The 9095-nt window shown below is 40.7% G+C and overlaps 1 pseudogene; it reads right to left on the bottom strand.

Moving 5' to 3' along the window:
• Positions 1–1175: 1175 nt before the first annotated feature.
• On the bottom strand, positions 1176–8873 carry LOC140631432 (large ribosomal subunit protein eL21-like; annotated as a pseudogene).
• Between the last annotated feature and the right edge of the window lie 222 nt (positions 8874–9095).

The raw sequence follows: 9095 nt of genomic DNA, 5'->3' as shown, positions 1-9095 counted from the left end.
CCACCCCTTGTAGTGGACATTTGCCAATGTTTTGTCCCCTCAGGCTTTTGGACTTTCTTCCTCTGTGAGGCAGACTGTGTGACCTAATATTCATTTTCCACTTTCCATTACTAAGAGAACTCTGATTTTGTGAATGTGGAACACGTGACCGTCTTAAAAACAATCACATTTCACCCTCTCCTTTTTTTTTTTTTTTAAATTTTTATTTATTTATGATAGTCACACGGAGAGAGAGAGAGGCAGAGACACAGGCAGAGGGAGAAGCAGGATCCATGCACCGGGAGCCCGACGTGGGATTCGATTCCGGGTCTCCAGGATCGCGCCCTGGGCCAAAGGCAGGCGCCAAACTGCTGCGCCACCCAGGGATCCCTCACCCTCTCCTTTGAAGCTACAGCAGCCACTGACAGTTCTGGCCTTGTGGTCCTTTCTAGGAGGGGCTTCAGAGGAAGCTCTTTAAAGAGGATTAGTTCTGGGATCCCTGGGTGGCGCAGCGGTTTAGCGCCTGCCTTTGGCCCAGGGCGTGATCCTGGAGACTCGGGATCGAATCCCACGTCGGGCTCCCTGTGCATGGAGCCTGCTTCTCCCTCTGCCTGTGTCTCTGCCTCTCTCTCTGTGGTGACTATCATAAATAAATAAATTAAAAAAAAAAAAAAAGAAAATTAACTTATAAAAAAAAAAAAGGATTGATTTTGATTAGCATGAGCCTTTGCCCTTTGACTTGAAGGCCACAAGCTAAGGATGGCGGAGTGGAAAGGTAGATGTATGTGGGGTCCCTGGTGGAATCATGGAGACAGCATTCCAGCCTAGTTCGCACACTTCCATGCTTGTTACTTTGTAGGAAGAATAAGCCCTTTGTTTCGGGAAGCCACTGTTTTCTCTTTGTTTTTGCTTTAAATATTTCTTTGGGGGAGGGGCTATCACACTTCTCAACTAGGAGAAACATTTTACAGTTTAGAGGTCTTCTTTTTTTTTAAAGGTTTTATTTATTTATTCATGAGAGACACACAGAGAGAGGCAGAGACACAGGCAGAGGGAGAAGCAGGCACCACGCAGGGAGCCCAATGCGGGGACCGGATCCGAGGACCCCGGGATCACCACCTGAGCCGAAGGCAGATGCTCAACGGCTGAGCCACCCAGACTGCCCTCTTTTTTTTTTTTTTTTTTTACACACTTTATCATGCCATGAATTTGTAGGGAGTGGGTTTCAGCAACTTAAGCTCCTTTCTGTTGGTTCTCACAAAGTGTGCTTCTTGGATGGAGCCAGCAGGCACTTCAGTTGAACCCAAGTAACTTCTCTTTGGCTTCCTTCTTTTTCTGGTCATTTTCCTTCAGAGGCTTCAGCAATCTATCTCTGCTCTTAGAGTGCTTAATATGCTCACTACGCACATCGATTCTCTTGGCAAGCCTCCTGCCCTTAACTTGTTTGTTTACAGCAATGCCAACAGCATGCTGGGTACCATTGTAGACTTTTCCAGTTTTGCCATGGTAACGTTTGTGGGGCATTTCATTTTGAACAGTGTTCACTCCCTTGATGGCCACCGTATCACCTGTCTTGTACACTTGCATGGATGCAGCTGAAAGAACAAATCTATTTTCCAAAAGGCCTAGAGAACATATAGCCGGAGCCCTTCCTCTTATCTTCTTGTTGGTCATCTTGGTGTGTTACTGGAAGATGGAGGATCTGGCTAAAAGGCTAACCCACTGGTTTTTTTTTGTGTGTGTGTGTCCTCTATTACATTAACCCTATGATTTATCATTTCTTTCACTTTATGGAACTTAGCCGTTTTTATCTTTGATTCTAGTATATTCTAGTCTGTTGTACATGTATCTGTGACCAGGCTCTAAACTTCTTGAAAGAGGCAAATTACCAGTGGGTAGGAACACAGTCTCTGGAGTTCCATAGCCCTGGTATATTTGTTAGGATAAGTGGTACCAGTGGGATAGCAGACAAAACTCAAGTTCTCTGTGGCTCCATGCAATAGAAGCTTATTGTTCACATGAAGCCCTTTCTGGTGTGCACTGTCATTCAGGGAGCTAGGCTCTGGCTGTCTCATAGTTCTTTATTGCCTCGTCTCCCCAAAGTGGTTTTCCCACGTGCACCGTTAGGAACTTGGACAGATATAGCTACTCATTAGATTGAGCTGTAAGAAACTGATGATGTTTGAACACAAAAATAGCCTACAAAATGGCAGTTTCACATGATTCTGCTTAATTTTACATGTGTGATTTTAAGCAAGAGACTCTGAATCCATTTCCTCAGCTGTAAAATGGGGTACCAAAACTCCCTCCCTCTAGGGAGGTTATACAGATTAAATAAGAGGATGAATGCAAAGGACCTAGTAAAGAGTGTGACACATAGTAGGTGGCTCAAAAGGCTAGTGCCTAGCTCAGGCTTTGGCACATACTAGCTATTCTTTAACTATCTTTAAAGAAATTGAGATACAATTCACATACCATAAAATTCACCTCTTTAAAGTGTATAATTCAGTGGTTTTTAGTATATTCATAAAGTTGTGCAACAATCACCACCAATTCCAGAACATGTTCACCATCCCAAAATGAAACCTCATATCCAGTTAGCAGTCACTTTAATTACCTTCTAACTGCTACTCTAGTCCTGGATTCAATCATCTTTTTTCCTTAATATTATTATTTATTAACTTACTTTTAATTGAGGTATAGTGGACACACAACATTACATTGGATTCAGGTGTACAACAAGATGATTCGATAACTAGATGTTACACTATGCTCAACCCGAGTGTAGCTACCATCTGTCACCATCCAAGGCTATTACAATACCATTGACTGAATCCCCTGTACCTTTTATCCCTGTGACTTTATTTATTTCATAATTGGAATCAATTATTTTTTGAAAGAATAAACTTTGTTGAGAGTACCTTGCTGAGAGTACTTGGTTATAGGACTCACTCAGTATTTATTAATTTTAACTCCTATAGAGTTAAATAAACATTACTTATTTATTCATCAATTCAGAGCTCAATTTCATGTGTGTGCGCATGTGTGTGTTAAGTGTATATAATCATGGACATCTCACATTGAAGCTCAGGAAATCAGATTCTCCTACACCGGAATAATAAAAAAGACAAAGATAACAACAACAATAATAACATGGGTAACAATCCTGGCTGTGTATTTAGGAAGACATAAGGAAGTCATTTTGATGCTGTGCGTCTGCGGGGATCTCTACCTCCAGGTCTGGGAGAGAATCATGGGAGAGTGGAATCCTTCTCGAATGCAGTGACCTTCTTCATAATCCTCCGCTCTTGGAGCCTCAACAGAAGAAACAGAACCAGTGTTTAGGAGGGTGCCTAGAAAGTTCCTCAATTGTATTTAATTTTTTATTTTAGAGCACTTTACAAATAGCACTATTTTGGGCACACACAAAGCAGGGCAAGTCAAAGTGAAATAGTCCTTCACAGCTAAGAATGTCTACTTTCCACACCTGTCAGATTGGACAGGATGTGTCACTGGGGGAGTTGGCTTGATTCTGTTCAGTCACAGCTGTAGAAGCAGATGCATTTTTGCCTACTTTACATTCTTAAAGAAAGGTCATCCTGGAAAACAAGCCACTTGGGTATTTACATTACTCTGCATGGTGGATGGTTTCAATAGTTAATCACTGAACTATATTTATTTTGGAGACGGTTCATTGCTCTGATTTCGAAACAGTTCTGCTGTTGCACCTGCTGTGGCTACCAGTGCATTGTTCCGGCTTGGGTCCCTCCTTAAAAGTGTGAGCTGCTGTCACCTCGGAAGGAGCAAGAAATACTGTGCCACTGCATGGAAATCAAAATAGTTCCATTATTTTAATTTCTGATGCCTAGGAATGAACAGAGAGATACAAGAAAGAAATCTTTAAATGTGAATGTGACCAATCTGGTGATAAAACATTTTAAAAAATGAATAATCAAAATAAAACTTGCAGACCCAATGGAGGAACAAAAGTGAAAATAAAAACAGCCCATGGTGGGTCAGTGGGTCCAGCCAGCTGGCTACACAGTTGTCTGGAATCACATGGAATACTTAGTTCGACTGCTGACAGAGCAGGAAACTGAGAGGCAGAGAGGTGAAATGACTTGCCCTAGCCCTATTCTGGTGGATATCACGATTGGTCTCTGCACTTGGCTCTTCAGCATTCTTTCTGTCACCCTATACAGCCACCATGTGTCAATTCTGAGTGACAATAACACGGAGTTTGGGCACCTGTAACTCTTACCTTGAATTCTGCAGGCTTAATACTTCTACTTAGCTTATGAAGTCTGGAGCAACCCTGAGTAGGTTTGGGAATCAAGTAACAACAAATACCACCCTTGAGAGCATGGACTATGGGTTGTGCTTGATATTTGGGATGCAGGCATTTGAGAGCAAACCCTGGTCCCTTTACTCACCAGCTGTGTGATGCTGGTGTCCCAGGGTCGCCTTAACAAATTATTACAAACTGGCTGGCTTGAAACAACAGAAATGTATTCTCTCATAGTTTTGGAGCTAGAAGTCCAAGATCAAGGTGTCAGCGGAGTCATGCTACCTGTGATGGCTTCAGGGAAGAATAATACTTCCTTGCCTTTTCCTAGCTTCTGTGCCTTCCAGCAATCTCTTGGCCATTGGCTTGTAGACACTTCATTCCAGTTTCTGCCGAGGTCATCACATGGCTTTCTTCTCCATTTCTCTGTATCCAAATCTCCGTCTCTTTTCTCTTATAAAGACACCAGTTCTTGGATTTACAGCCTGCTGTAATTTAGTATGATTTCATCTTAATTGGATCACATGTGCAAAGACTCTATTTCCAAATGAACATTGTACATCCACAGGTACTAGGAATAAACCAGTAAACCAGTTCTGGGTCTGAATAGCAAAGAATTAATAAAAATTGCAAAAATAACCTAAATAGATGTAAATTTGTGTAGTGTGTTTAAAATAGGCAAGTTTTATAACAAAACTATACTGGAGAAGAACCATTCAGTTTCATAGAAGACATCTCATCTTAAAAAAAGATCTAGATTTTCCAGGAAGAGACATTAGTAATCTGAGAATATACTTTTGCAGAATCTAATGCGGTAAGGGGTCTCCAGAAGTTTCTTTAAAGGTAAATCTTGAGCAATGGCGAAGAACAAGAAAAAGCAGAGAAGTAAAACAGCAGAGTTGTTGAAATTGCCAATGGTTATAACAGTTGAAGTTCTTTTAGAGAATAAATAGAAAAAATATCTGGAGAGGAATCATTTACAATGACTTTTAAGTCATTTAAATTTTAAATCATTTAAAATTGTTCATTCATGTTTTCCATTAAAAATAATTAAAATAAAGATGATGTCACTGATTTCTTCACCTTGCTATGTCCCTCTGTGTGTAGGTTCCTGTTTTCCTTATTTGGCTTTTTTTTTTTTTTTTTTTAAGGTTTTATTTTTAAGTAATCTTTACACTCAGCATCGGGCTGGAACCCACAACCCTGAGATTACAAGTTGCACGCTCCACTGACCACTGACTGAGCCAACCCCTCCTTATTTTTTTCTATGTTCCAGTCTGACATAGTTAGATGTGCTTCTGTGTAACTCCAAATATTTAATTTAATTAATATTTAATTTAATTTATTTTAGCTTTCCAAACTATTTAAGCTTGCAGTCTAGGCCTAACAACCTTGCAGAAGTCACTGAAGCACATATGTCCACCTAAGGTGTTATTAAAAAGTAGAACTTTTAACAAACAGAGAGAGATACCAGAATCTATATATCTATCTTGATTCCTCAATCATAGTTAAATGTTTGAAACTGAAAGTAAGAAGTTGACTGCTTTTGAACAACATGTATTTACTAAAGATAGAGTGATGTAAAAAGACCACAATTCTTTTTTTTTGTATTTGATTTTATTTATTTATTTATTTATTTTTTATTGGTGTTCAATTTACTAACATACAGAATAACCCCCAGTGCCCGTCACACATTCACTCCCACCCCCCGCCCTCCTCCCCTTCCAACACCCCTAGTTCGTTTCCCAGAGTTAGCAGTCTTTACGTTCTGTCTCCCTTTCTGATATTTCCCACACATTTCTTCTCCCTTCCCTTATATTCCCTTTCACTATTATTTATATTCCCCAAATGAATGAGAACATATAATGTTTGTCCTTCTCCGACTGGCTTACTTCACTCAGCATAATACCCTCCAGTTCCATCCACGTTGAAGCAAATGGTGGGTATTTGTCATTTCTAATAGCTGAGTAATATTCCATTGTATACATAAACCACATCTTCTTTATCCATTCATCTTTCGTTGGACACCGAGGCTCCTTCCACAGTTTGGCTATCGTGGCCATTGCTGCTATAAACATCGGGGTGCAGGTGTCCCGGCGTTTCACTGCATCTGTATCTTTGGGGTAAATCCCCAGCAGTGCAATTGCTGGGTCGTAGGGCAGGTCTATTTTTAACTGTTTGAGGAACCTCCACACAGTTTTCCAGAGTGGCTGCACCAGTTCACATTCCCACCAACAGTGTATGAGGGTTCCCTTTTCTCCACATCCTCTCCAACATTTGTTGTCTCCTGCCTTGTTAATTTTCCCCATTCTCACTGGTGTGAGGTGGTATCTCATTGTGGTTTTGATTTGTATTTCCCTGATGGCAAGTGATGCAGAGCATTTTCTCATGTGCATGTTGGCCATGTCTATGTCTTCCTCTGTGAGATTTCTGTTCATGAAAGACCACAATTCTAAATAAGATAAAGTAGCATTGCCGTGTGGACCCTGATCTGTAGGTTTCTGTGATGGTCCAGATCCAATATCCTACATAGCTACCCTGAACTCCATTATTCAGAGGTATTCACTAGATTAGTTGGGTTTCTCAATGCAGGCATCACTCAGCCCTTCAGTCTCTGGTTAAGTGGCTTAACAGGGCTGTGGCAGATGGAGTTCTTGTTTCAGCAGAGACTATGACAGTATTTGATTGTCATTTCAGTCACTATGCTACCCTGTTGGCCGATATGGCTCATGCTGTGCGTATAGACAGTCTTCCTAGGGTGTGATGGCCAATCAGCCAGGTAAACACTAGGGTTGGGCCCTAGGTAAAGAGGAAAATGCTTGGATTGGATTTTCTTATTGGTTTCTTTCTTTCTTTTTTTCTCTATTTCTTCTTTTTTTCTTTTTAAGGTTTTATTTATTTATTCAAGAGAGACACAGAGAAATAGGCAGAGACACAGGCAGAAGGAGAAGCAGGCTCCATGCAGGAAGCCCGATGTGGAGCTTGATCCCTGGACTCTAGGATCACGCCCTGAACCAAAGGCAGATGCTCAACCGCTGAGCCACCCAGGCGTCCCTCATATTGGTTTCATTGATTATCAAAGGCAACATAGGATGCATGTTAAGTATGGAGCCCTCCAAAAAAGTTTGACTAAGCAATACAACACCTAAATGAACAGTCCTCCGTGGTAGTCTCCTTGGGAGGTTATATACTTGTTCAGTGATACCACATTTATGCTGGAATTCTTCTTCTTTTTTTGAGGGGTGGGGGTTGCCACCAGGGCCAGTTAGTCATCCATATAAGGATATCATTTTATTATGAATGTTTTAATGACTCATATAATCATGGATCTGAGACTTCTTTTGCTCTTAACAAATAAAAATTGACCTCAAATGCTAAATATTTCCCGTTACCAGGGACAAATAAAAGACCATGCTTTAAGCTCTGACAGCTATTCTCAAAACAGAGTTCTGAAAGTTAACTCTGATCAATGTCAGAGTCATTGTGATAATCGCATAGCTTCTAAGAAGACTTCTGAAGGGGAAAATATTCATTTGGATGTAAGTTATGGCATATTTACTAGAAACTACACCATTTTATAGGGTATTCAATATGTCAGGTATAGGTAGTAAGAGGAGTTACGCTATTCACCCAGTAAAAACGGTATGTATATTTTTGTCATTATAAAATGCATTCTTCTATAAAAGGTGATGTAGCATTTCTAATGAAAGTTTGATCTAAGAATAGCTCTACTACCAAGTTCGGAAAAGCCACCCTAGGGGAAAAAATGCTTAGCAGTTTGTATTTAAATAGCCTCCTTAAATATATTCCTGTTGCTCTTTGCATATGACCTTACATATAATTCATATTTATTTATAATTACTTGAGTGAGAAGTATTAAACTTTGGGAACTATAAATTATTAACTTTTTAATGTTCTACTATGAAAGTTAATTTCAGCAGATAAATAGGAAAAAAAAAAAGCCTGTAGTACCCTGTTTGGTAGAAGAAAATTCGTGGCAGAAGGGCATAGCCCCACACATTCAGGAGCAAACAAAACCCTCCCTCTCACCTCACATTCCTATCAGTTTGTCCATTTTGGTCTCTAGCTGTCCACAGAGGAGGAATTTTACTCTTTGCTTTTGATTGCTGTTGGCTTTTTTTTTTTTTTTTTAATCTGGTGTTAGGTCTCCCTGAAGCCAGGCCTGCATGACATTGGGTGAATATTCTTTTTTTAAAAAATATTTATTTATTCATGAGAGACACACAGAGAGAGGCAGAGACATAGGCAGAAGGAGAAGCAGGCTCCCCATGGGGAGCCTGATGCAGGACTCAATCCCGGGACCCTGGGATCAGGATTTGAATCAAAGACAGATGCTCAACCACTGAGTCACCCAGATGCCCCCATTGGGTGAATATTCTCACTAGTTCCTTCCCTCCCTGTCTCTAGATCTAAGTTCCCAGACTCTTAGCAGGATAGGAAAAGGAGAAAGAAAACTACTTTTTCCATCTTCCTCAAAGCCTGTGAAGTTTTTTCTCACTGTTCTTCCTCTGAGGGATGTAGCTTGTAGCCGGCGAAGATAGATATTTCCAGTGTCTCCTCTTAGGGAGAGGGTGCACCACCGTGTCATGTTGTACCCTCCCCCTTCCCACTTGTCCAGCATCCTTGCACCAAAGGGTGCCCCGGGCTCACTTGCACTTCTTTCCTCATCTGCATGCATGATCCAGATGCCCCCTCCTAGGTGTTCCTGAGACCTCTAGATATCCAAAGACCCCAATACTTTAATATTTAGATGGAATGGTTGTCACTTCACTTGCTTCAGGATCTCCAGTAGTCTTGCTAAGTTGTCTAA

The sequence above is a fragment of the Canis lupus genome, chromosome 4 (genome assembly GCF_048164855.1).
Source record: "Canis lupus baileyi chromosome 4, mCanLup2.hap1, whole genome shotgun sequence".
In the NCBI taxonomy this organism is placed as follows: Eukaryota; Metazoa; Chordata; class Mammalia; order Carnivora; family Canidae; genus Canis; species Canis lupus.
Note: the sequence above shows the minus strand (reverse complement) of the source record. Positions and strands in the feature narration are given on the sequence as shown.